The sequence below is a fragment of the Equus caballus genome, chromosome 10 (assembly GCF_041296265.1).
Source record: "Equus caballus isolate H_3958 breed thoroughbred chromosome 10, TB-T2T, whole genome shotgun sequence".
NCBI classification, from domain to species: Eukaryota; Metazoa; Chordata; class Mammalia; order Perissodactyla; family Equidae; genus Equus; species Equus caballus.
The window spans coordinates 55581388-55608458 of record NC_091693.1 but is presented as its reverse complement, the minus strand read 5'-3'; the positions used below and the strand labels follow the sequence as shown (position 1 = coordinate 55608458).

The 27071-nt window shown below is 38.7% G+C and overlaps 1 long non-coding RNA gene across 1 annotated transcript in view; it reads right to left on the bottom strand.

The window, feature by feature from the left end:
- Positions 1 to 8830: 8830 nt before the first annotated feature.
- LOC138915800 (uncharacterized) overlaps positions 8831 to 27071 on the bottom strand; it is a 30408-nt gene continuing 12167 nt past the window's right edge. Inside the window, exons 2-6 of the long non-coding RNA XR_011422103.1 lie at positions 24822 to 24907; positions 15934 to 16085; positions 14448 to 14550; positions 10634 to 12337; positions 8831 to 9002 (exon numbers count right to left, since the gene is read on the bottom strand). This is a non-coding gene — a long non-coding RNA (uncharacterized lncRNA). The remainder of the gene's footprint in view (positions 9003 to 10633; positions 12338 to 14447; positions 14551 to 15933; positions 16086 to 24821; positions 24908 to 27071) is intronic.

The window sequence follows — 27071 nt, the reverse complement described above, 5'->3', positions numbered from 1 at the left end:
TAATGGGAATTTAAATGGCTCTTTACTGCTTAGAAATTACATCAGTTGCAGGGTGAGAAATGGATCTTGGTTTGCTTATGTCCAATGAAGACTTATAGTACCCCAGCATAGTGATTTCTTTGGAAATGTAATACAAATATTTTATAAGTAGGTGATCATTAAAAATACAATAGGAGTTAATCTGCATAATTAACTACATCCTTTAACTCCCCTCTCCCCAACCCAAGATTTATTTTTGAGAACCTGAGTTCTTGGAGCTGGAGGGATGAGCTGTGTGATGATGATGCTACGTTAATATTGATGTCTAATGAATCATTTTCCCTAGTAAGCTGCAGTGGTCAGAAGCAGCAGCAACTATTCTCTAGAAGCTCTTCCATTTGTTTTTAGAAAACCACTTTCGACTAAGCATAGTTCATATGTCTACTTTGCTTTTCCCAACCTTTCTAAGATATAGAAAAGCTGCTGCTGAAACCTGGGAAAATGTCAAAGGAAAGACAAGGACTACCAGAGTAAATCAGAGCTTGCTATATAGAGGGAACCACTATCAACTTTTTCCTTTTCTCATTTGAGAGTCAATGGTTTTTAATATGACCTTAGTAGCTTTCAAAGGTCAATAGGAAGATACTACCTCTTGTTCATACACAGGACAGAATGAGAGCATGCTAGAGACTGGTGACTTTTTCCTTTTATGCGTTATTTGGATTTCTAATCACGTTTAGCTTTGAATGATATTGATAGAAAAGTTTATTGTTTAAATTAGTGGACTTTTCCTTTTAGATGACTGAGAGATTATCACATCCTTCTGCCATGAAGCCCTAACAGACTGTTCTCATTTGAGGACCTGTGTGACCTAGGACATTTTATGTATAGTGGGTTCTAAGATACCTGATAAATAAATAAGAGCAATAGGATATATTGGAGTATATGAGGAAGCCTTTTGGTTTAAAACTAATTTGGCCTGAACTCGTTTTTCCAAAAGGGCCTGACTTGGTCTGTTGAGCATGCATTGTACATCAGCTTTAAACATTTACAGTGTCCCAAAGACAAGAATGATGCCATTAAAGATAGGGATGTAGCTTCCCCCATATCGACATTTCTTTAAGGATAAGCATTTCTTCCTGGAAACTAAGGATTCATTACCAACCTGCTGTGCTCACCTTGTGGCCCCCGACCTGCTGTGCTAGCTAAGCATCATACGACAGTAATAAAAGAGATATTCCTGTCATGTGTGATGCATGCTCTTTGTTCCAAGACGGTATATAACCAGTCTGTACACCTTGCTTCTTCAGAGAGCTTCCTTCCTTAGGGAAGGAAACCCCCTGGGCTATAGTTCTCAGATCTGACACATAATAAACTCAGCCCAAATTTTGATTTATAGATTGGTTATGGATTATTTGTATCGACACACCTTTGTTATTATTGCAACCAAACACTCTAAGCTTCCAAGTGAGTAATAGACACGGAAACAGCAAGTAACCTCTAAGGAAATGTGAGAGTCTGATCTTAAAATAAGTGCATTCCTGCCATGAGGCTCAGAATGTAATAAGGTGATGGCCAATAGAATTCCAATTATCTCTGAATATTTCATCCATATTTCTTACTCAGAGAAAGCATCACTGTGCTTTTTAGGCAAATGGGGAGAGAGTGGGGGGAATAGAAGGCAAAAGTAAAAATAAAGTCTGACCTGATAGAAGGGTCAAAAGGGGAATGTGTTTGTGATTTCTATCTCCCTCACTCCCCCGAGGGTCTTGAATAACAAGAGTCTGTGTCATTTCAAAATAATTCTGACTGTTGCAGATAATAGTTTTGCAAATCTATTTTACATCCCCTTCCAGTCGCTTTCATTAATATTGGGACAAAAGATGGAACTCCGTCATGGCTTTCTGACATGAAGCAACATAGCATTGGAACATATTCTGTTATAAAAGGGGAATGTTGTAATTATCTTCAGAAAAGTGTTACAGGAATTGCTCTTTATCACTTTAGTCACAGAATCCACCTGAGGAGCTCATTTCTTGGCCTGCTGATGTCATGCACAGTTGTAATGGGCAGCATGAAATGCAACCAGGCAACCAAGAACGCAGGTTCTTAGAAAGCTCCTTAGCCTCAGTTACCCTCCTTCTTATAAGCACTTTTGTTTCTGAACATGACTTTGTTTATACAGCGAAGAAAGAAGTCAAGGAAAATTTGAAATGTCTACTTGCTTTATTTATATCATAATCCCCTGATTAATGCTGATGACTATCATTTAAAATCAGAGACATCTAGCTCTTGCACTTCTGAATAAAAGCAACGTTCCCTCAATGACTCACACTATAAAGCTGAATGAGTAAAATGTTTTGTAACTGTATAAAAGGAGGAATGTGATTAAGTAAAATAATAATAATAGTAATAATGATAGTTGTAGGAAATAGCGTTTTTCCAGGCAGGTCATCAGAACTTTGCTCTTATACTTGTCAATGAGGGGATGAACATTTCTTCTTGGCTGAAGTTTCCTTATTACAGTAAATTTGGTTTCTAGAACCTGCTGATTATCCCATTCCCCTAAAACATCTTTATTCTAGCTTTATTCACCTTTATTTGTGTTCCTACATCTCTCCATGTTTTATTTATTTATTTATTTTTTGAGGAAGATTAGCCCTGAGCTAACTGCTGCCAATCCTCCTCTTTTTGCTGAGGAAGAGTGGCCTTGAGCTAACATCCATGCCAATCTTCCTCTACTTTATATGTGGGACGCCTACCACAGCATGGCTTGCCAAGCGGTGCCATGTCCGCACCCAGGATCCAAACCAGGGAACCCCGGGCCGCCAAAGTGGAACGTGCGCACTTAACCGCTGTGCCACCCGGTGGGCCTCACCATGTTTGTTTTTTTGAATGTAAACAACACCTTTTCTGGAGAGTCTGTTTCCTTTTCTCATCACTGTAATAAAACCAAAAAAGTGAAATAAATGAATCAAACACAAACAAAAACCTTCATCACAATTTCTGCTTCCTTTCTCATTCATTTAAGTTCAGCTCTTAATAGGAAAGGTTCTCTGCCATGAAAGTTAACTGATGTAAGAAGCAGGAAGAATTCATCACACTTCTCTTCTCAGTGGTTTGAGGGACATTGGTAGTCTTAAGAAGTCCTCACAGAGATCTATTTTACTACTCTTATCTATTAGTGGCCATAATATGCACTTTTCACTGTTAACATAAATCAAGCAATTTCTTATGACAGTCTCAGTAAGAGTCACACCATTCCCTGTCCTACTCGATGACAGTTTTTGTTTGGCTGGTTTAATGTTTTTGATGGAGATGAAGTAGAATAATGGACTAAGTATTAGATGAGGTTTCAAATGAAAAGACACAAGACCCTCGGAAGACATCAAGAAAAGCTGGTGGTCTGGCTGCTGTTACGGGGCTCCTCCCATGAGTATTTCTCTGATGAACTAATCAGAAAGTGGTCCTCAGTCTTGAGGGAATAGAAAACTGATTTGTCAGTACCCCTAGAATAGGTTAGTTTTTCGGGGATGATTATGTAGTAACAAAGCTCAGAACAGTGATATATAGCCAATAATTCTCATTTATTGTGTTGTGTAATGAATTATAAGGGTTACATACAATAGAATAGAGATATGGCTCGTACATTCTCCCCCACAGTATAGATACTTGGCAGGCAGGTACTAGGTGTCCAGCAGGAATAGGGTCAGCAGGAGAGGGCTGCTCTGTACGTGGTGTTTCTAAACCCACCATGAGCGCTTCTGTCAGGGAAATGAGTGCCTTGGTTAATCCCTGCAGCAGGACATGGTGGAGAGTGGAGCGGTGGAAGAACTTCATAGCACCTGCTTCTGGCAAGTCTGGATGAAAATCTGGATCAGGCTCATCTGTACATTCTGTCCCAGATAAAAAAGAGGTAGCAGGGGGTATCTGGGTGATTTCAGCTCTTGTTTGCCTCTTGAGTCACACTGTGGCAACGAGTCACTGAAATCCTAGAGTCTCCTTGTGATTCCCTTCACCGTTCTGTATGACATCTCCTGTTTCCTGCATCCTGTATCTTCTCTCTAGGCTTTTCTTTCTCATTGTGATAAAGTACATCTTTAAGGGACTTCTTAAAAACAGATCATGCATGACAGATATCTTGATACCAAGTATGTACTGAAAATGTTTTTATTCTACCGTCATACTTGACAGCTTGATTTTGTAAAACACTCTAGGTTGGAAATTATTTGCTTTTGACATTATGAAGGTGTTTATCTAGTACTACTGGTGTTGCTGCTGAGAACTTCAAAGCCACTTGATTCCTCATCTTTTGTATGTGATCCTTTTTCACCCTCTTGCTTCCTTGGAAGCTCATAGAATCTTCTCTTTGTCTTCATGCAGAATTCTGAAATTTTACATTGATATTCCTTAGTGTGGGTTTGTTTCCACACTGTCATAGGTCCTTCCAGTGTGGTAAATTATATTCCTTAATTAAGAGAAATTAAATTATATCCTGCCTTCCATTTTCTCTTGTCCTTTCTTCATGGGAAGACTAGAGCTTCAATTTTGTTATATTTTCCTTCTTATTTTTCATTCTTTTGTCTTTTTGATCTACTCTCTGGGATATTTACTCAAATTATCTTCTAATCTTTCAATAGTGGTTTTTAAAAATATTTTTCTTCTGGAATATTTTTAAATTTGAAGGCCTTCTTTTTTCTTTTCTTTTTAAATATCCTCCTATTCTTGTTTCATGGATGCAGCATCTTCTCTTATCTCTCTGAGGATATCAATGATGGTTGCTGGATTGTGTTTCCTCCTAGTTGTTTTTGTCAGTTGTTCGTTTTGATCTTCCCATCCATTTTGAGACTTGGCTCAGATATTTGGTAATCCTTGATTGCCTACTCATGATTTAAGGTGAGGAAATTAAAAGGTGATTAGTGATCCTGAATGTGTGGATGGAGTTTTCATATTTGAACCTCAAATTGGACTCTGAGTTAATAATTTGCTGGGATACCTTCCTAGGTATTTCCTTTGGGAAAGGTCAGATTCCCTGCCTGGATAGTGGGTGCCAGGCTCCTGGAGTCTTTGGGAGTTGAGTGGGGTCAGAGGAAAGGTGGGCTCTGCAGTCAACCTTCAGTGGGTTCAAAGTTATTTAGTCTGCCTATACTCTGAGCTTTTCACTCGACTTCATGTCTTCAGGTTCCTTTTATTTAAACATCTAGTTATTAAAGTTTTAATGGAAATTTGGGAAAAGAATGAAATACGATGTAAATGTTCAATCTACCATCCTAACCTGGAGTGTATGGGAAGATTTTGGGGCCATCTCTTCCACAAGAAGGCCTGCATTAAAGCTACAGTAACAACATTTAATTATAACAATTAAGGAGGACAGCGGTTATTCGGTACAACATCCTAATTTTACAGACCAGGTAACTGAGGTGCAGAAACTATGAGTTGCTGGGTTAAGAGTAATCCGGAATCAGAGATATAATTCCAGCATATTTGTCTTATCTTATTGAATGACAAGTAGGGATGTGGCAAAGAAGAAATATGAAATTCAGAAATAAAATGAAGTATAAAGAACATAAATTCCAGGTATATAAGATTAAGGTTCTTTGCGTGATCTTTAGCTTTTATATTAAGGGAAATTTCTGCTCATGTGAGGCCTGTAAACAATATCCCTATTGACATAAGGTGATTTTACTGAGATTCTATATCTAAGAGTAAATTTAAATATTATACAGCAGTGAGAGAAGAATATCTTGTGCATTTTTTTCATATACTTTTACAATGGTTTTAAAGTTAACTTGCTTTGTAGTTTCTTGCTGTTGAGCTATTTTTGTGAGAAATTCCAAGGTTGACAAGCAGAAACACAGTGTGGCAATAAAAAGGAATGTGGGAAAAACTGGCAACATGCAGCCTTTGTGGGTGGTCGTATTTTAAAACAGATGGAAAACTAAATATTTAAAGCCATGTTTTCCAATGGCAAATAAACATTTTAGAGTAAGATAATTACATTTTGAAAATTATGATAAAAACATTCTCTCTAAGGATTTGAATTGCTCTTAAGATAAATCTGGTTTTTGAAAACCTATGACAAAAATGTTCTACCAAGCAGGAAGTTTTGTCATTTTGATAGTTCAATTATAGCCTCCCTGAGTGACAGAGTTCTTTGTGCTTTTCTAAGTATATAAACATCTTGCTGACACGCACAATCAGGTTCAGGGCTCTGGACATTATCAACACTAAATAAATACTGCCGGACTGAGAAAATGGGAAAGGTGATGTAGAGATGTTTGAAAGGAATTATTTTAAAGAGCAAGCTATTGATGGAAATCTGACATATAGAATCCCTAAGTAAAAGTAGAAATTATAACTTAATTATGTAAATTTTTTTGTTTTATTTTCCACGTTAATTGTATTGCATCTATGGGAACACCTACGCCAAGCCCATTTAGCAAGTTTTTCTTCTTAGTGCTAAGATTGATCTATGAGTTCTGCTGTCACAGCTAAACAAATATAGGAGGAAGACATTTGTTCACAGTATGTCTGTGTGAATTACTGCCAGCAGTCTCAGTGACCAAGAGTGCCTGTGTTCAGGATTGTCTTAAACAAGGAGTTGGTTTCTCTCTGTGTAATTTTCAGCTGTAGCCAAGTTCACTTAAAACCTTTTCCTATTACCAGTTTGCAGGCAGAAAGTGCTATTTTCTCTTTCATCTAGCATTCATTTGAAAAACGTCTGCCTTATATGGCATAAAAATGATAGCCCTATTAAAACTCTCTGGATGTACATTAAAGACTTTCAGAAGAGCTGGCACAGAGCAGAGTCAGTAGGGCCGAATCCTCCTGCTTGTACCTGTGGGAGAATGTTCAAGACAATTACTGCCCTTCAGCAGGATGCAGGCTTTCACTCTCTGTCCTAATCTTTCCTTTGGTCTTTCTTATCCTCAACCTGGCTTTCCCACTGTGTAATTTCTTTGAAAAGGACTATCTAACTCTAATAATAGATCCTCTACTTTGTTCCAAACTGTGCTCCATGGATACCACGTGTGTCCAGAAAGATGTTAATAGGTATTCTGGGAAGCAGAAAGTTTTAGCTAAAATCACTTTGGGAGTGCTGCTGGCTGAGCCCTAGCCTGCAGAGTCACTCTATCAGGGCCTCTTTGCCCCTCCAGCACTTGCTGCTTCACCCAGGCATCACCCTGAGGGAGCGTGACTCTCTCCTGATACTCTCACATGCTACCTGGAAGGGCCAGGGGATTAACCCCCCCACAGGGCCATACTCCCACAAGACTCAGGGAATAAAAACTCCCCTCTCCCACCTCCCCTATGGGGTCTACAATACTGAGGCCCAGGCTGCGTGACTCTTCAGAAGGTTCTAGGCAGATCTAGCTCAGTTTCCTACCATGGTGGCTGGCTCAATAACATGCCCTTGTATCGATTCCTTCCTTCTCTGTTCTACTGTTCCCGTAAAGCTCTTGTCTCATAGACTCTTTTCTTTTTTGTTTTGATTGAGGTAACGTTGGTTTATAACATTATATAAATTTCAGGGGTACATCATTGTGTTTTGATTTCTAAGCAGACTATCTCATGTTCACCACCCAAAGACTAATTACCATCCCTCACCACACACGTGTGCCCTGTCACCCCTTTCACCCTCCTCCCTCCCCTCCTCCCCTCTGGTAACCACCAATTTAATCTCTGTATCTACGTGTTTGTTTGTCGTCATTGTTGTTTTTATCTTCTACATATGAGTGAGAGCATACAGTATTTGACTTTCTCTGTCTGACCACAGAATGCTTTTGATAGAGAGGCAGGCTAAAGTGGTCACAATGAAATTAGCTTATTGAAGTCTCTTGAGAGCGCCTACATTTAAAAAATTAAACAAACAAATAAGAACACAAACAAGAAGCAAAACCAAAGACTTGTTCAGCACTGTTTCCTGATTTATATCTGTGGAATCATTTTTTTTTTTTTTTTACTAACATGTTGTTACTGAACACAAAATGTCTTCAAAACCTGGAGCAGGGTCAGCTTCATGGGTGTGTGTCCTGTGAGGTAACATCAGGTCCTGCACTTAGAAAGGCTCTGGGCTTGGTTTAATTCTCTGCTTGGTTTAATTCCAACCTTTTGAAATGCCTAGTCCTTTATGAAAAAGGGGCCCCACATTTTTATTTTGCACTGGGCCCTACAGATTACATAGCTGATGCTGACCTGGGTAAAACTGAAGGACAATGAAAGAAACACAGACGATGTTCCTCAGGAAACCTTTTGCAATTCTGTAGTCCTTGTGGTTGGAAGAACCCCACACTCATAATGTGAGTCTCCAACCTTTTCTTTGCTGCTTTTCACCTTATGCAGGTGGCTTATGATTGAACCTACTGGGCTTTAGTTTCCGTGACTGCTGATGAGTGCTGGATGAGATGCTGGCTGTACATTAAAATGATCTGAGGGGCTCTGAGAAACATGAAGTCAGAATGGGACAGTGCCAGCAGTGTATTAAAGCTCCCTGCAGTGGTTAGGATATTCAGCCAGGGTTGAGAACCCAGGATAGGACGATGCCTGAGCTTCCATCCAGCTCTGCTGCTGTGTGTATAATGTTAGTTACAGGCTTGGGCTACACAAGCTTCTACAGTTCTCATTTTATAACATAGGATAAATTATCAAGAGAACATTGAAAGCTCTTTGTATCACAGTAGTGTTTAGGGAGAAAAGTTTAAATTTTCACAGGATCTTGTCTTTGGAAGGTATCTTGGGAATTTATAGCCCATTGTCACACTTAAAATAAACTGTATTCATATATAATAGTTCAGCTGTACACATAGACACAAGAAAAAGAGTTGTAGGAAAGAGAAGCAGAGTTCAGAAAAAAGAGGAAATCCAGATGGCTTTAATATGAAGAATTACTCAAACATGTTATGAAAACAAACAAACAAGCAAGCAAACAAACAAAACCGGTTGTTGGACCATCCTTCATTTCAAGGAAAAAACAGCTTCACTGTTTTTATTTGGGAGACAAGAACTCTGAATCAAAGACAAGGCTGAAAAGAAAAGAAAAACAATCTTGTAAAAATATTAATTAAATAGTTGCTTCCACCCACAATGTGTCAAAGCTCTAATTGATATGCAAAATAGATGTATAAATATTATTTGATGGATAGTAAATATGCATCTGAATTCTTTCTCAGATTTTTCTCTGATAATGTAGAAAGAAATCAATGATTTGCTATCTGTTGGAAGTTGGAGTCTTTCTAAAACCCAGCTTTTACATTGTTAATATGTACTTCATTGTGTTTTCCTCACATACCAATTATTTTTCAGGAAGGGAAGAAGTTAGTTGCCTGCCATCTTTCTAACAAAATTTGTTGCTGTTTTCTCCTCCTAGGACCTCTGGACACTTGACGAAAAGAAAACTGCTTTTATTTATTATCACCCACTAATGTTTATCTACTAAAGTTCAGAGACCGTCAAAGAGACGTCCATAAAAATAAATTTCTATTTTATTTTCTTTTTAAAAATCACAATGTGAGATCAAAACTCTGTGCCTTTCCATGCTGGTTTCCGCATTAAATGTGTTTCTGCAGGATGTGTGTTACTTTGTGCAGAAGACATCTGCTCAGAGCATTCATTCCCTCCTCAGCTGTCATGGTCCCCCAAGCTTTTTGTTTTGTCTTTTCGGTCTTTTTCAACCTCAGAAATTTTAGCCCTTCTTTTGAAGCCTAGTCAGGTCAGTGAATTAGATGATGTCAGCTGTAAATCTTACGTGCTTTTTTTATCTGCCTGATTTGGTAACAATGTCGTCTGTGCTTCTGCCTGTCTCTCAAGAATGTGTCAGGCTTTGAATGGGCTCTTCACACCCTCCAATGCACTTTCTATTCTACACCTAATTTTTCTTTGTTACTGTGAAGGCCCAGGTGGGCTTTATTAAATTTTGGTAAAAGAAGTGAGGTTGACAGCCTTGCTATCCTATTGATCAGGAGGACAGGCTTTTATTTAGAAATTAAGTAAATGAGTAAAGAATGGATCACATGGCTTCAATTTTCATTTTTGTGCAATCTGACTCAGGGACTTCACTGGTATTCTGGATACTCAGAGCCTATGTCAATGGAATGACATGCTGAAATGATTACACTGTATTGAGAGAAAATTATTCTGAAGGAATCTTATGCTGATTCTCCATTCCATGACTTAGCTATATTTCCTGCTTTATATTTTTGCAAAACCCCTGATAAAAGAGCAGCATGTTAGCACTTAAAATTTATGCACTGTATCTTACTCTAGCATATATGTTATACCCATCATTATCCTAAATATTTATGGTATTCATAAGTATTTTATAGACTGAGAAACTGGGCTTCAGAAAGCTTCAATATCTTGCCTGTAGTCACTGCATTTAGAACTCATAAGTCTTTTTAGTTAAGTATTTGCCAGATTGATCACTCTACCTTTCAGGCAGTTTTCTAGTCTGAGTCATTTTAATAGATGTATATAAAAAAAAACCCATAGAGATATCTTTTTATACCTATGATACATAGACGAGTATAATCTGCCTGCCTTGTTGATATATTTTTATGATGAAATGCTTAACTGAAAAAGTATAATTATGGATGAATTTGAGTGAATGAATGAATGAATGATGAGGAATTTTACAGTGCCCAATAAAGTAACTTACGTATAAATCCAATTCCTTGAGTATCCACTGAAATGAACTTTAGATACTCGTGATATTTAATCTTCTTTCTCATTAGTTCCTTTTGGAATTGACGCAATGTTTTGTAGCATGGGCCTTCATTTGATCCCCAAACTGACGTCTGTCCCTTACTTAAAGCTTAGCAATTCTTGAGACAACAAAAGAGTTGTTTCTTATATTTAGTATGCTCATTAGAACAATAAGAAATTCTTCCAGCTTGGAGTTTTATAGTAGGGACTAAGATGACCATCTTCTGAAATCCCAATAACTTTGGTATGTTTTAAATGGAGAATTATGTAACATGCACAGAAAACAATGATTGAGAATGACTTTTGCACACATAAAAAGGATATACTTTAGGAGCGTGGCCGTATACTAGTTTGGTTATTTAGGGATAAATATGAAATTAATGATGAGTAATATTTACATAGGGATAATAACAAAAATAAATAGCCAGTCTTTCTGATACATCTATTTTTAAAAAGATCCATTCTGGTTTGTTCAGACTTTTGGCACACACAGGAATAGACTAAGAAAGCAATATTCTACTATGACGTTCTTAACTGGATGATCTCTGGACCCTAATCCAAATCCTACCCCTAACTCACACCTGTCAGTTGTTACCAGTTACTTTGGACTTGTCAGACTCTGGGCCCCCTTTAGATATGCATTCTCCTTATCTCTTTAATGTTTTGCTTTACTGCTCATCTCTCCCTTGGGAAATCTTCTCTTTCTCTTGGATTTGGGGACTCTGAGAGCTTGGTTCTCCTCCTGTCTCGATCACTGTTTTTTCAGTCTGCTCTATTTCCTCTTTCTCTCCTGCTCCTGACTGTAGGTGCTTCCAACTCAGTCCTCATCCCTTTCTTCTTTCTTTTCTCTCTCCTTCCACACTCATTCACACACTTGACTCCAACTCTCTCTTCTGCCTCTATAGGCAAATAATGCTTTTGTAATGACTTCCATTAGATTTTTCCCTTTTTCTTTCCCTGCAGTCTATTCTCATTAAGGCTAAGTCATGTGACCAAGGCTCACTGCTCTAAGGAAGGAAAGAAGAAATACTGTCTCCAACCAAGAAGTCATTGCTCAGCTTTGAATTTCAAATCTGATATTTTCAATTCTTTGGAGAGACAATAGGTTTAAAAGCTAAGGGGCTGTTTTTAAATACTCAGATAAATTTGGAGGATTCAAGGCTTTTAAAGGTGTAGCCTGAGGGAGCCTACAAGACTCTCAGAGAAGTCCATATTGAACATTACCCTGTCCACCATGATGTGGGAATGGTTGAGTAACAAAGATGAAGGCAGGTGGCCTAGGCAATTGGGCTTGACAACTTCATTGGATCTAGCACATCAGAATGATGCAGAGAATGCAACTGTGAATTCCAAGATCTCTAAGTAGTAGATGACATAGAAGTGCTGGGAGGAACACAGGAGGCCTTTGATAGTGATGAAGTGATTGTACCACCTTGCACCTGGAGGCCATGCATCTGCAAGAGCGCCAAAGTGATGCTCAAATGGCCCATGTGACAGTCTCAATTCCGCACAGACCATTTCAGGACACCCAGGGACCTGGTGGGCCAAGGTACAGTCAAGCAAACATATCAAGACCCAGAGGATGGCATAAGGACTGAGCAATCTTCCCCATTGAAGCCACATGTATAGATAGGGGTTCTGGAATCCAGATGAAAAACTGGAAAGAGGAAGAGGAGAGATCAATTAAGAGAGAGAGAAATCTTTACAGCTGGATATTTATCCCAATGAGGCTATTTTAAAATGAGAAATATCTGCAATACATTTCATTTGAAAGATCAGATAATTTCTCCATTAACAGCCATGTCTTTAGCATCTGCTTGGTGTGGTGTGCTGTATTTGGATCTGTGGGTAATGAGGAAAGGGCTATATTCCTACTTTCCTGGACTTCACAACCAGTTGGCAGTATTTCCAAGCCATCTTTCCGTCTCTAGTAGTACACCTTCCACTGACTAATGGATATGACCTCAGTATGCTAAACTCAACGTTTGACACTTAACTCATCATTTCCTTGGCTCTTGCTATTTCAGCTACCTTCTCTATTCCCACAATTACACCTCTCACACTCATAATTTAGGTATCTTCTTTGAATCTTCCTTCCTTTTTCTGAGTTCCTCAAAGATAGTCTCCAATCATTTCCCCACAGTTCCTTTCTCATTGCTACCATAACGGTTCAGAAAGCTATGAATAAATGTGACCACGTGCTTCATCTTCATGTTGTTAATATATTTTGATCCTAAGCTTAGAAATGTTCAGTACATGCAGGGAAGATTCCTAATTATGTAGTATGGCCCTCGAGTTTCCTGATGCACTGATACTCTGTTATTAAGGTAACAAATTACCACAAACAGAGTGGCTTAGACAACACACATTTAATCTCTTGCAGTTCTGGAGGTCAGAAGTCTAAAGTTGAGGTGTTGGCAGGGCTGTGTTTCTTCAAAGGAGAATCTGCTTCCTTGTCTTTTCAGCTTCTAGAGGCCACCTGCATTCCTTGACTCATGGATTCTTCCTCGTATCATCCCAACCTCTTGCTTCCATCATAACATCTTTTCTATTCACTCTAATCTCCTGACATCCTCTTATAGGAACCTTTGTGATAACATTGTGCCCACCTGGATAATCCAGGATAATCTCCTTCTCTCAAAATCCTTAATTTAATCACTTCTGCAAAGTCCCTTCTGCCATATAAGGTAAGATTCACAGCTTTCAGGGATGGGACATGGATGTTTTTGGGACAGAGCATTATTTAGTCTGTCACACACACCAACCATTCTAGGCCATTTTCCATTTTATCAACCTCTATTGTAGCCAGACTCTTCCAATCACTGTCCCGTGGATGAACCTTGTGCATTCTCATCTCAGCACCTTTGCTCTTGACTTTTCCCATATTTGAATGACTTTATCTATGGACGCCAGCAACTTGAATTCTACTCACCCTTTAGTTCTCAGTTTCCCCTCCTCAGTTTCCCAGCTCACTGTGATTTTCTTCTTCCTGATCTCTTCTAAGTCTTATTTTATATACCAGATGAGCAGGAAAATATTTATTATATTTTATCTTGTATTATTATCACAATTATGAAAAACTTTTAATCAGAGTCTACTGCGGGTAAAGCATGAATTTTAGATAGTAAGAGAAATATACACATATGTAAAGGTGATTCCTGACTTAACAGAATTTACAATCTGATAAGAAATTTTAAAAATTATTATTAGGTCAATGTTATGTGTTTGGAAGAACATAGATTTTTGAATCATAAAGTCCTGAGTTGAATTGCAGCTCTAACTTGGGGCAACTTGTTTATCTCCACTGAAATTCGAGTCTTCTCATCTAAAAAAGGGAGATATTTTCATTATGAGATTGATTGATTCAAAATGTAAATAAATTATAGTTTGTAAAATGCTTGGTTCATATTGGAAACTCAATAAAGTTTTCTACATGATTTTCGACATTAAAAAAAGAAGTCTATAGGTGTTCAGAGGACCAAGAGAGATACACAGTCAGGGAAGGCTTTATGGAGAAAGTGAGATTTGAGTTAGGCCTTGAAATCTGGATATACTTTGCTTATTTGAGATAGAAGATAGGCTCCTGGCCATAGGTGTTTGGTTAATGATGTGTACAGATAACTAGTTTGGGGGAAGCGTGGTAGATTCCTATAAGAAAGGTTTAAAATATAGGCTGAAGAATTTGAAGGCCAGGCTAAGGGTTTATCCTGTTGTCAAGAGATTTGATTCCTTCACAAGCGTTTGTCTAGGCCTTCATCTGTTCTTACCTGTGCTATTAAAAGCTCTGAAAAGACTGGAACTATGTTTTGTTCATTTCTGTATCCCTTGCATCAGGGCAGGCCTCAGCACATATTAGCACTCAGGAAATGTCTGTTGAATAAACATAGTGACGTACAGGAAGATAAACATTACCACATAATTCCTTTTTTTTTTTCTCACGCAGAACAAAAAATGATCTGAAGACATGATACTTTGTTCACAGCTCCCCAGTTTTAACTCTTTTCCTAAAAACCTGTAGTGAGGACTATAAATGTGAGGAGATAAATTATCTGCTGTGTTGGAGGCTGGAAATACCTACAAACGCTTGAGCACTTTTAATAAGACAATAAACAGAGGCCAGCCCCATGGTGCTTAGCTTTGGCGGCCAGGGGTTTCCTTGGTTCGGATCCTGGGTGTGGACATGGCACCGCTCATCAGGCCATGATGTGGCGGCATCCCACATAGCACAACCAGAAGCACTCACAACTAGAAGATACAACTATGTACTGCGGGGTTTTGGGGAGAAGAAAAAGGGGAAAAAAAAAGAAGATTGGCAACAGATGTTAGCTTAGGTGCCAATCTTTAAAAAAAAATTACAATGAACAAAAGTATCTTGCAGTATGTCTCAAAGTCATTTCTGTGAAAAACTATTAGTTGTCTTGCTATGATTCTGAAATTTTGGTTGCTTTGATAATTTATGGTGATAGTTTTATATGTAGACTCAGGAGGATGGGTTTGATAAATGATTGAAAAGAATAAACAGATTCAATTTGCTGATGCTTTATTGTTTTTAAGCAAATTTATATTTTTGCATAATTCATACTACCTCTCACCAGTTTCTCTCTTCCCAGGAAGTTATAATGGTTCTATGATGTAAAATGCTTATCCCTTTGAAGACTGATTGCTGTAGCTGATGAGGGAAAAAAAACATACCATGGATACAAGAGAAGAATCTGTTGAACATCAGAGCCTGAGCTGTTTTCTAATATCCAGACGTTTTTTGAGAACTTTGGGCCTTACAATCTGCTAATAAACTGAAAGCTTCTCTCCATTTTCAAAATATACATTCTAATGAGCATAAGGAAGCAAGTTTAATCATTAATAGGTAGATAACCATGGCAACAGCACTGTTACACTATTATAACCAGCATCCTTTTCTATCTGAGCTAAGAATAGCATAACATGTTGAGCGTTTTACTTTAAATCTGATTTCTAAGACTGCAGGTTGGTGGATGAGAAGATTTAAATGCCACATTATAATTGCTCAGCCAAAATTTTGCATTTTCTCACAGATAATGGGAACAAGTTATTGAGATGATAATGATATCTACATCAAATGTATGTTAGTATATTTCCACACATCAGGCTACATCTTAAAGGGACATGTAAGATTTTTCATAATAACTTTTCTACTCCTTTTTATGGAAGTAGCCACTCAAGAAGTAAAAAGGGAATGAAAAAAGGTCACAGAATTGGGGAAAAATAGAAACCTACTTGTTGATGTATGTGGTAGAGTCTGCATCTAGGTAGGACCAAAAGACTAGTTCTTGCCGTGGAATATGAGAAGTTACAAGTGTCACCATTCAGGCTGAGATGGTCCTATCGTCTTTCTCTTATCTCCTGTCAGTTGTCCAGATGGAAAGGATCTAACAAAGGAAAGATGGTGGAGTCACTAGATAGAAGGATCTGAGGTCCTCGAATCATTGCATAAAGCAGAGTACTTTCTAGAAACAATGACAACAAAAATGTTGCCGGGAAAACTCAACAAAAACAATATTTTACTTTCTTTTCTCTTCAGAAGGAAGGAGGCAGATAATGAATGTGTACCTGCTTCTGTGTGTGTGCAGCTTGAGAATAGGGGTACGCACAAATAAATAGTGTTTTACTACCCAAGAGTATTGGGAATTACTCCAGTTATCTCTCTTTGTAGAACAAATCACACCCCTTCGCAACTAAGTGGGATAAAACCACCTTTTTTTTCTGCTCACAGTTTCTAAAGGTCAGGAATGCGAACAGAGCATTGTCTCTGCTCCCCGATGTTTGAGGCCTCAGCTGGGACAACTCAAATACCTGGGAGTGGAACCACATTTCTGGTGCTTTGTCTGAGATGGCTCAAAGGCTGGGTCTGTTGACCTGAGTCCCGCCATGTAGCCTCTCCATGGTGGCCTCAGGGAAGTTGGACTTCCTACCTGGCAGGTGAGGGCTCCCAAGTGAGGTTTGCAGCAAACCAGGCAGAAGTGGCATGGCTTTTTATGATTTATCCTCAAAAGTCACATTGTGTCCCTTCCTACATACTCTATTTCTCTGTTTTGTCAAAGAAGCCACAGCCTACCAGATTCAAGGGGAAGGAACATTAACACCCCCACCTCTTGATGGGAGAAGGATGAGAGAATTTGTGACCATCTTTTGAAATGGCCACAGGAGGATTAGATGCAGATAAAATCTAAAATCCAACAAATTATTTATATAATTTTCTCAGTATTCTGAAGACCAGAAGTTTGGAGATTAACTTCTCTCCTTTGGCCCATCCTCACCCTCTACACCTCTACATTTTGGGTCCTGGAGAGTCAATTTATTTTTTTTCCTGTGATTTTCTTTCTGTTTCTGAGCTTTAGCTTTGTACTATCTACAAAGTAGAGCTTTGTATTATCTACAGAGACTGTCAAACGTTGTTTCCTCTGTGTTTATCTGATGACAAGTATCCTTACCAAGATTAGAGGACGTCTTGTCTAGGGAATTGGACATAGCCTTGATGCAGTGCTATAAATCCCATGAGGGAAAGAGGAGCACTACATTGATCTAACTCCAGGAAATCTCAGTGTGTGCTGTCCTCCCTTCTATCGCTCAGCTTACCTGCAGGGCTGACTGTTTGCTCCCTCATGTTTTCTTCTGCAGGGATTGGCTTCCCCTACAGAGCAAGAGTAATACAGATTGAATGGTGGCATCCAGTTGCCTCAACCTTCAAGGAACTAACTTAAGGTGCTTTTCCGTTTATTCCTGCCTTTGTCTTCTTTTGATTGTTTACCTGCTGATTTCTGTTTAGGATTCTAGAAATATTCTCTAAGCCTGGTCATTGGTTACATCATTCAAAGATGTCAGATCTGCTCACTTTCCCTGACTGTGCTTGTATTTACAACTCTCCTTGTGCATGTGATGAGTTGGCCAACTCCTGGATCCTGGTCTTTCTCTGTTCTCCTACCATAAACCATACTTCTACCTGCGTGACACCAGCAGAGGCTCACCCTCCCTGCAGTCCAGCGTGACAGAAAAGAACTGAATGCTAATCCATACAGAAAATCCTTCCACCTAGGAGGGTTTTTGACAAACTGCAACCACCAGTTTTAGTTAGTGCTTTTAAGTTTTAATTCTATTGTATGATAAGGCCACCTAACCCTGTGAGATAAACACTATCTTTCTAAAGAAAAGTGCACAGTCCTACTTTTTTGATTTGCTTGTGAATTGCTGCGGGTCTTTTTTGTTTGATTGTTGTTACTAAATTCATTTAAATCAATTGTTCTTGTTATTGTAATTATATAATTTAATTAAATATTATAGAAAGTGAATGAAAGGTGAATACAGAAGAAGAATTGTAGCTTCTTGGAAAAATAAATTGAATGCATTCATTGCTTTATTAAATGCTTTATTGAGCAAAATCTTTTTAAAATTAAATGAAGAAGAGAGATAAGGTTGAAAGGTTGTAAAATAATTGTAAAAATGTAGAGGATTCTGACTAAATTTGCTACCTCATCTGATATTTATGTTATCCTCAATAAATGATAGCTATTATGTGTTGTTTTGAAGAATAAATAACCAGGTAGACAGCACATATTATGTTCCTTTTCTTTTGTCATTGTACTGACAGTTGAAACAGAACTTGGATGGGAGGGGAGAGATTGTGTTTAAACTTTCAAGGCATGAAAAAAATGTTTCTCTAACAAATATCTTCTAATTACCGTCTTAGGCGGCTGCGTTGATTCCTCCAAGCTTTGATGGGCACAGACTGTCAAAAGGTGATGAATTATATGTCTCCTCTGAGGAGAACATCATGGCTCTAACTTCTTGTATCAAGAAATTTTTGTAGGAAGCCAGCCCATGACTGAATGGTTAAGTTCATGTGCTCCACTTCAGTGGCCCAGGGTTCACTGGTTTGAATCCTGGGTACAGACCTATATACCACTCATCAAAACAAGCTGTGGCAGCATGCCACATAGAAGAGCTAGAATGACATACAACTAAGATATACAACTATGTACTGGGACTTTGGGGAGAAAAAAAGTTAAAAAAAAAGAAATTTTTATGATCTAAAGTTGATCAAAACAAATTCATGTGATACAGCCTCATTTCTATAGGTAAGTTGTTAACCTACAGGGCACCCAAATGATGAAATGGCATGTGATGATGAGAAGTGCACAGAACAGTGAGGTCTTCCCCAACCACCCTACTTCAAATTCCAACCCTTAACCCACTGCTTGTTCATGGTTCTCCCTACATTCTTCCCCACTCGCTTTTTTCTTTTGCCATAGAAATTATCACCTTCTTATATACCATATAATATCTGTATTTATTTTTATTGCCTCTCTTCCCCATAGCCTGATTATAAATTCACAGTGGTAGAGATTTTTCATCTGTTTAATTCACACCAGTACTACAGCATTAAGAATAGCGCCTGACCATATATGGTAAATCCATACTCTTGCATGCAAGCATGCACACACAAATTTATGAATAAATAAATTTGTGAATCAATAAAAAAGTGAGTTAGTTATATTAGTAATTAATAGAACTTTTCCACCAGATAATAAAACTTACCTTGATGCCACCCCCGGATTAGATTAGATTATACACCCACTCATACACACCTACACACACCCACACACTAAATCGGGAAATGATGTAGTAAAAAAAAATCAGTGGTGAATATTTATGTTTATTTCAATAACTTTGAGAATAATGCTGGATTCAAGAGACAGAAACCAATCTCAAAATAACTTAAACAATAAAATTATCTATTGCTTCTTATAACAAGAGGTTTTCCAGAAGCAGTGTAGCTCCATATTGTCTAATTCAGGAGTCCATTAAGGACATCATGGACCCAGTTTCTCTGGATCTTTCTGTTCTTCCACTCTCAAAATTCAAATTTATTCTCAGGTTTCAAAGTGGCTGTAACAATCCAGACATCACAACCAAATTCAACAATGTTCAGAAGAAGAATAGACTGTTTCGATATATTTTCTTTTAAAAATTAGGAAAAATTTCCTGGAAGCCCTCAACAAACTTACCCTCATGTCCCATTGGTCCAAATTGTATCACATACCTACAATATTAACCAATCATTGGTGAGGAGAGTGGGATCACCATGGGTGATGAATTAAGACTCATGCTCTGGCACCAGACCTGTGCTGAAGCACATGGCCATGAGAAGAAGGATGGAAACTGAAACAAAATGGTTTTGCAGAGGGAGAATGGAGGGGTAGGAAGAGGTGCTTGATAATGTCTGCTACCACACTAAATGCTTCTATATGTGGAGTTAAAGCTAAATAATTGTAGGGTTGTCTGACAAAATGAAAATGGTGTTTCAACCCAAATTGAGACATAAGGAGAGGGAGGCAGTGTGAGAGTAATATTTTCTTTATCTTTCATAGGAGAGAGTCAATTGATATTGTTGATACTTGAAGTTTGTAGTTTAAAACAACATAACAAAACCAACCTCTTTAGTGGTTTTCATGTTTTCCCTTAACCTTAGCCAACGAGTTCTTTGTTAGAAAAGACATTTGTCTGATTTCATAAATTCTTTAATTTTATTTTAGTTTCTTTTCCTAATGTTTAAATTAAAGTAAAATTGTATTTCTTATTTAAAATATTACTTATGTTATAAAGTTACTTTATGTATATATCCATCCATCTATTATTCTCTATATATTTATGCATGAAGAAATATCTGTAATGAAGTTCATATAATGCTATTGAGAGTTATTTTTAGTTGCTTATATTTTGTATATATTTTTTGGACTCTTCCAGATAGCCTGAATATTTTGGAATGAGAATACTTTATTTTTATAAGAATAGTAACATTTTTCTAAAAAGTAATAAAAAGACAAATAGACATAAAATCATAAAAGTATTTCCATATTGTTAAATCCAATAAGCAAATTTTAAACAATATGTGTGTAGTATAAATCTATAATGTAAAAAAAAAGAGAGAGAGAAGGAAAAACTATGTATGTTGGTAAAGAAACTGAAAAATTCTAGACATTTATATATAAAACGGATAAGAGTGCTTATCTCTGGAGACATGCTGGTTTATTGGGATTTTGTTTCTTTTAAGATTTTATTTCTTCCTTTTTCTCCCCAAAGCCTCCCGGTACATAGTTGTATATTCTTCGTTGTGGGTCCTTCTAGTTGTGGCATGTGGGACGCTGCCTCAGCGTAGTTTGGTGAGCAGTGCCATGTCCGGCCCAGGATTCGAACCAACGAAACACTGGGCCGCCTGCAGCGGAGCACGCGAACTTAACCACTCGGCCACGGGGCCAGCCCTGGTTTACTGGGATTTTGACTTGTCACATGATATATTTCTATATTTTTGGAATCACTCCTCAATGATTGTACAATTTTTAGTAAATATTAAATATAATAAATATAAATATATAAATAATAATCGAATCCCCCAATAATCAATCCCATTTGCTGGGTTACTCTCCCAAAGCTTCAAGTCACTGCTTGCTGGGTGCCTCTGCAAAGGCCACATCAGCCAGTCATTCTCTGCTGCTTCACACAACCCCTGACTCTGTTGAACTGCTCTCCCTAAAGTTGGAGATGTGAGTCACAGGTGCCTTCCCACAGGTGGCAAATACTGACTCATTTTATTGGTGCTGAGGCCAGCTAGATGGAAGGCCAATGGTGTGCCTCTGGCCTTTGCTCTTAGATTCCCCACTCTGCCCTCCTTGAGCTCCATCAGCAGGTGTCTTGACAAGAGCCTACTGTGCACACCAAATGGTGACCCTGAAGCATTATTGTAAAATCAATGATAAAATGCTTACCTTCCTTCCAATGTCTCGGGGGTATCATAGGTAAGACCAGAACTTTGCAGGCAGTTGGAGTTTCTCTATAGCTAAGCATATCAGATTTTAAGACTCAGGGGTTTTTAGGCATCTGTTTCCTACAGTAAGTTCTGGACTTTAAGTCCAGTTCTCTCCCGTTCTGTCAACTTTACTTCTTAGTTGATCTGGAAGATTAACTTTTCAACAGAAAATCTCTTCCTGAATGCTTAAACATATTAGAGTTGAGAGTTATAGAGGGTCAGCTGGCACACATCTTTAACTTCTCACTGAAATATCAATGAATATATATGAAAAGACAAAATAAAGCACATACCACTACTAAGACAGTGTCAGTCTTATGGTGGCATTTCACTAACCATAAAGATGAGGAAACTGCACTGAGAATTACTGGCCTTCACGAAACAGGGTAGAAAGAAACTCCATAGTGAAAACAGGCATTGATGCTACCTGAATAAACAAACAAGGCTGCCATGACAAATACCACAAACTCAGTAGCTTAAAACAACATAAGTTTACTCTCTCATAATTCTGGAGGGCAGAAGTCTGAAATCATGGTGATGGCAAGGCCACGCTCGCTCTGAAGGTTCTAGGGAAGAATTCTACTTTGCCTCTTCCTAGCTTCTAGTTGCTCCTGGCAGTTCCTGGTGGTGCTTGTCTTGCAGATGCATCACTCCAGCCTCTGCCTCTGTCTTTATATGGTCTTCTTCCCTATGTTTCTATCTGTGTGTGTCCTTGTCCTCTCTTGTAAGGATAGCAGTAATTGGATTTAGGGCCCACACTAATCCAGAATGACTCATCTTAACTTCTGCAAAGACTGTTTCTGAATGTGCTCACATTCGCAGGCATTTGGGGATAGGATTTGAATTTATCTTTTTGGGGGGGATGACACAATTCAACCCACTACACTACTTGCAGCCAAGAGAACTACACTGAATGAATGCATACTCAATCCCGCATTAGTCAACTTTTGCTAAGTAAGGCAGTGGTAACAATCTACCCCTGAAATCTCAGTGGTCTACAATAATAAAGATTTATTTATGGCTTGTATTGAATGTCGACTGTGAGTATGCAGGGCTTTACTTCACATGTCTTCTTCATTCTTGGATTCAGGATGAAAAAATAATTTTGATTGGGAACACTGTTATGGGTTAAATTGTGTTCTCCCCAAATTCCTATGTTGAAATCCAAACTCTCAGTACCTCTGAATGTGAAATAGGGTCATTGCAGATGTAATTAGGTAAGATGAGGTCATTAGAGTGAGCTCTAATCTAATATGACTGTGTCCTGATAAAATATGGAAATTTGAATACAGAGGCAGACATGACAGAGAGAAGACAATGTGAAGAGACACTGGGAGAAGATAGCCATCTGTAAATCGACAAGAGAGACCTGAAACAGATCTTTCCCTGACAACCCTCAGAAGGAACCAACCCTGCCAACACCTTAATTTTGGACTGCTAGACTCCAGAACTGAGAGACAATGAATTCCTTCTGTTTAAGCCACCTGGTTTGTGGAACCTTGTTACAACACCCCTAGGAAACTGATAGGCATGCCAGCCTCATGGCAGAGGAAAAGTATGTGTGTAGAAGCATGCAGGGCTTTTAAAGCTCCTCTCAGAACTAGTTTATGTAATTTCCTCTCACATTCCCTCAGTCAAACCTGACAATGTCACTTGAATTGGAATCTGGAGGAACTGTGACTCACAGGTCCGTTGAGCGCTGGGACAACAGGGACGATGGGGCCCGGACTGAAAAGCAAAATGAATTCCCCACAGTCTTCCTAGGCTTTAGTAGACAAAGCCATGCTTGGGATGGGGGTTGGTGGAGTAGGGTGGGGCCTGTCATAAACACAGGCTCAGACTCAAACTCTTGATACTAAGGTGAGCTGAGTCTCATCTAAAACTGCATCTGTCTGGAGCCAGCTCAGTTCCTGGTTAGAATCAGGTGGTCAGCCCCTCACTTTATTTGCCCACAGAGGAAAGGCAAGCCTTCTCTGAAGAATGTGGGATGGGGATAATATTAACTTCAATTTCTACGATCCTTTTATACACAATGTCTGGAATAAAGAAAAGAGAGAGAAAGACATGCAATGAAGCAGGAAAATGAGATCATAACCAAGATCAAATGTAATTAATCAGGTGTTAGTTTTGGGAGCTAGACAGAGTTTTGCCCCTGGGGTCTTTTAGGCAGAAGTTCTTTAGACATCTCTGTTAACTTAGTGTCTTGCAGGCAACTGTGTTTGTGACTCACCTCTCTCACTGAAACACGAGGCTTATGTTCCATATACATTAGGACAAGGGAAAATAAAATAAATTTAAAATTTCAAAGGATAATCATGTTTCTAATCATATGCTTTGAAATGATCAGAACCAAAAGAAAATTAACTCTTTAGCATCTTCAATATCCATCAGTTTACTTGTTCAATAAATACATTCCAGGCAGTGAGATAAATGCTAGAAATTTGAGAATGAACAGGACAAACCCAGATTATGTCCCAATGGAGTTTAGAAAGAACAGGCAGAACCATTAACTAAGTAATGAAAATGAGGCCAAAGACTGCTAGGGTGAGAAAAAATACAGTTCTCTATCTCCCAAAATGGTGTTTCTGGACCCCAGAGCTGTAATGAAGGTGGGCTCCATCTGGTGAGCGCCACTCTCTCTTCTGAGTGGGCATTTTGGTCCTTTGCCACAGGGCTGTGGCCCCTGCGTCTTCTAATGAAATTGCTTTTGCTTATGAAAACTGACTTCTAGGAAAGATTTCTCTCTCAAACCTGTAATTGTTTCCACTGGGGAATCCCTTCAGATTTCTAAATAGCAACTTGCTTCAAGAGGCCTTGGGTGGGGGCGGGGTCAATGCCTCTGCCTGTGCTCCTCAGAATACCACTTCTCCTCAGCTTTTGGACGCCAGAGGGCTTGACTAGGAGTTTTACTTTCCATTGTCTCGGTTGAGCTAAGATATGTTTCTATTAATGTACCCTTCTTCTCTTTTCTGTCCCTACTCTTTTAGGACGTCTCTGTGGTGTCTAACACTTTATTTTGTTTATGTTAATATCTTTACTCTTCTAAACTTAACAACAGTGATAATAAGGACAACAGACAACACTAATGTAGCACTTACCAAGGGCAGACACCGCTCTAAGGATTTCCCATGTATTAACCCACTTTATCCTGACAATGCCTGGGTGGAATATGCTTCTATATTATTATTTTATTGTAATCAAATATTATTGTTTATTATTATATGCTCCTCGTTATTATCTATTCTGGGCTTCAAGATCTCATATTTCCTTTAATATCCACATCAGCCATTTCCTCAGATCTTACCCTTTCTCCTGAGGAAATTTCTTTCTTCCTCCAGTTTAATCAGTCTGTTTTCTTTGATTTGTTCTCATTCTTCCACAGCCCCTGTTCTGAGAGTAAGACTGAATCAATTTTTTTTTAAATCACTCTCAATTGCTCCTTGATTTCTGAGCAAACTTGATTTCTAGAGGCAAAATGTTCCAAGCACAGGCCTTTTAAATCATCTTCCCTGGTTCTACAATATTTCATTGAGCCCAAGAAGATTGTATTTGTCTCTACATTAAAGGCCCCATTCCTTTTTATTTGTTTATTAATGAAATATACTACTCTCCTATGAGTTTAGCCATAATTTGAGACTTGCATAATTTTTAAGCCATTTAAGAACTTATGTAATTAACAAATTCAGAGCCAACTTGAGGCCATATTGGGGGCAGACTTTTAACAGCTTGTCAACAAGCCACATGTATCCAAATTCAGCTCCTCCACCATTTCTAATTTTTCATGAGTGAAGTTCAGAATGACATAAAACATTACAGAATTTCGAGAAATCTATCGCACTGCCTATCTAGGCCTCATATGAATAATTTAAAGCTAAAAATTTACACCGTAGTTTTCTGTAGTTCCTATGGAACATAGTTGTAATTTAAGATTTAATCTAATTGGCAAAACAAAACAAATAAATGATAAAAATCTCAACAAAAGTACCAAATAATTTACATTTGGTATCTAAAAAACCTGACATGGAAAGACTTTTCTCTGTCATCAAATCCTCTGCTCCCCGTGGCCCTCGAGGCCCACCTGCATTTGCTGAGGTCTCCCAGCTGCATTTAGTGTCTGAGCCTGGTACCTGAGCCATTTCATGGTTAAGCCACAGCAATGTGCACCCTGAGGCCTGTCCCTTTGCTGATCCAGGACAACCTGGGAATCAGACATATGCTGAGACCAACACACCCTATGCGTTTGCTGAGGCATACTTGAATTTTCCTAAAGCCAGTGAAGATGTTCAGAATAGTTACTCACCTGTGAAAAAAGTTGTCAGAAGCTTCTGTGGCAGGTCAAGGACAAACAAATCCATGCAGCTTTAATTGCTCCCTATCCCACTCCCAACTCCCATACCGCAACTATTTTATTATTACTTTGTCCCCAAAATTCAGCTTCTTATCCTTTTCTCAAGTTTCAAAAAGATTTTGGGGTTTGAGGAGGCCCGGTGATTGACTCCACTGTTTTCTCTACCCAAGATTTGAACCAATTGAGAGAGACAAAGAAGTAGCAGATAGCAAAGTAGTACCTCCATTACTGGTAAAGGGTTTCAGGCGGCCTATGTGAGTGGTGACAGTGGGATTTCTAACCTTGAACCCTAGAATTAGGCTGGCCTACACACTGAGTCCCGGGCAGTGCTGGGAAGCCCCAGGCTCCCTAAGGCGAGCTGCTCCTTTAAAACTTACACAAAGAGGAGCAGATGAGACAAGTGCCTCCCATAGTTTCTATAATGGAGGGACACGGGCATTGGGGAAGGAGTGAAGCTTCACTTCCCAGTTCTTTATCCTAAACTCGCTAGTCAGTCATTCCTCATTCTTAGGGGTAGAGAGAGTGTGTGTATCTGTGTGTGGGGATTGGGGTGGGGTGGGGGGAAGTGTTGAGAGACCAAGAGTGTTACGTAGTGGAGCTCCATCCACAAAGAGGGTGCTGTGGTCTGAATGTTTGTGTCCCTCCAAAATTCATATGTTGAAATCCTAAAGCCCAAGATGATGGTATTGGGAGGTGGGGCCTTTGGGAGGTGATAAGGTCATGAGGGTGGAACCCTCATGAATGGGATTAGTGCTTTTATAAAAGAGAGACACCCCGCAGAACACCTGAGCCCCTTCTGCCATGTAAAGATACAAGAAGTCTGTGACCTGGAAGAGGGCCTCCACTCGACCATGCTGGCACCCTGATCTAGGACTTCCAGCCCCGAGAATTGTGGGCAATAAGTTTCTATGGTTTATAAGCTTCCCAGTCTATGATATTTTGTTACAGCAGCACAAATGGACTAAGACAGAGGGAAAAAACAAGAGTGGGAAGGTGCATTCCTCTACTTGTAACTCAGTAAGGAAGACACTAACAAGACTGCTAATTAGGCAAAGGACAACAGGAAATAGAAAATTTTCTATAGGAAGTTAGGCAAAAGACAAGGACGATTAACAGAAGAAATACAAAATATAACTAAGTAGCTTAAAAACTGTCCAATTTCTTTTGTAGTCAAATAATTGGAACTTAAAATACTAATGGGATACT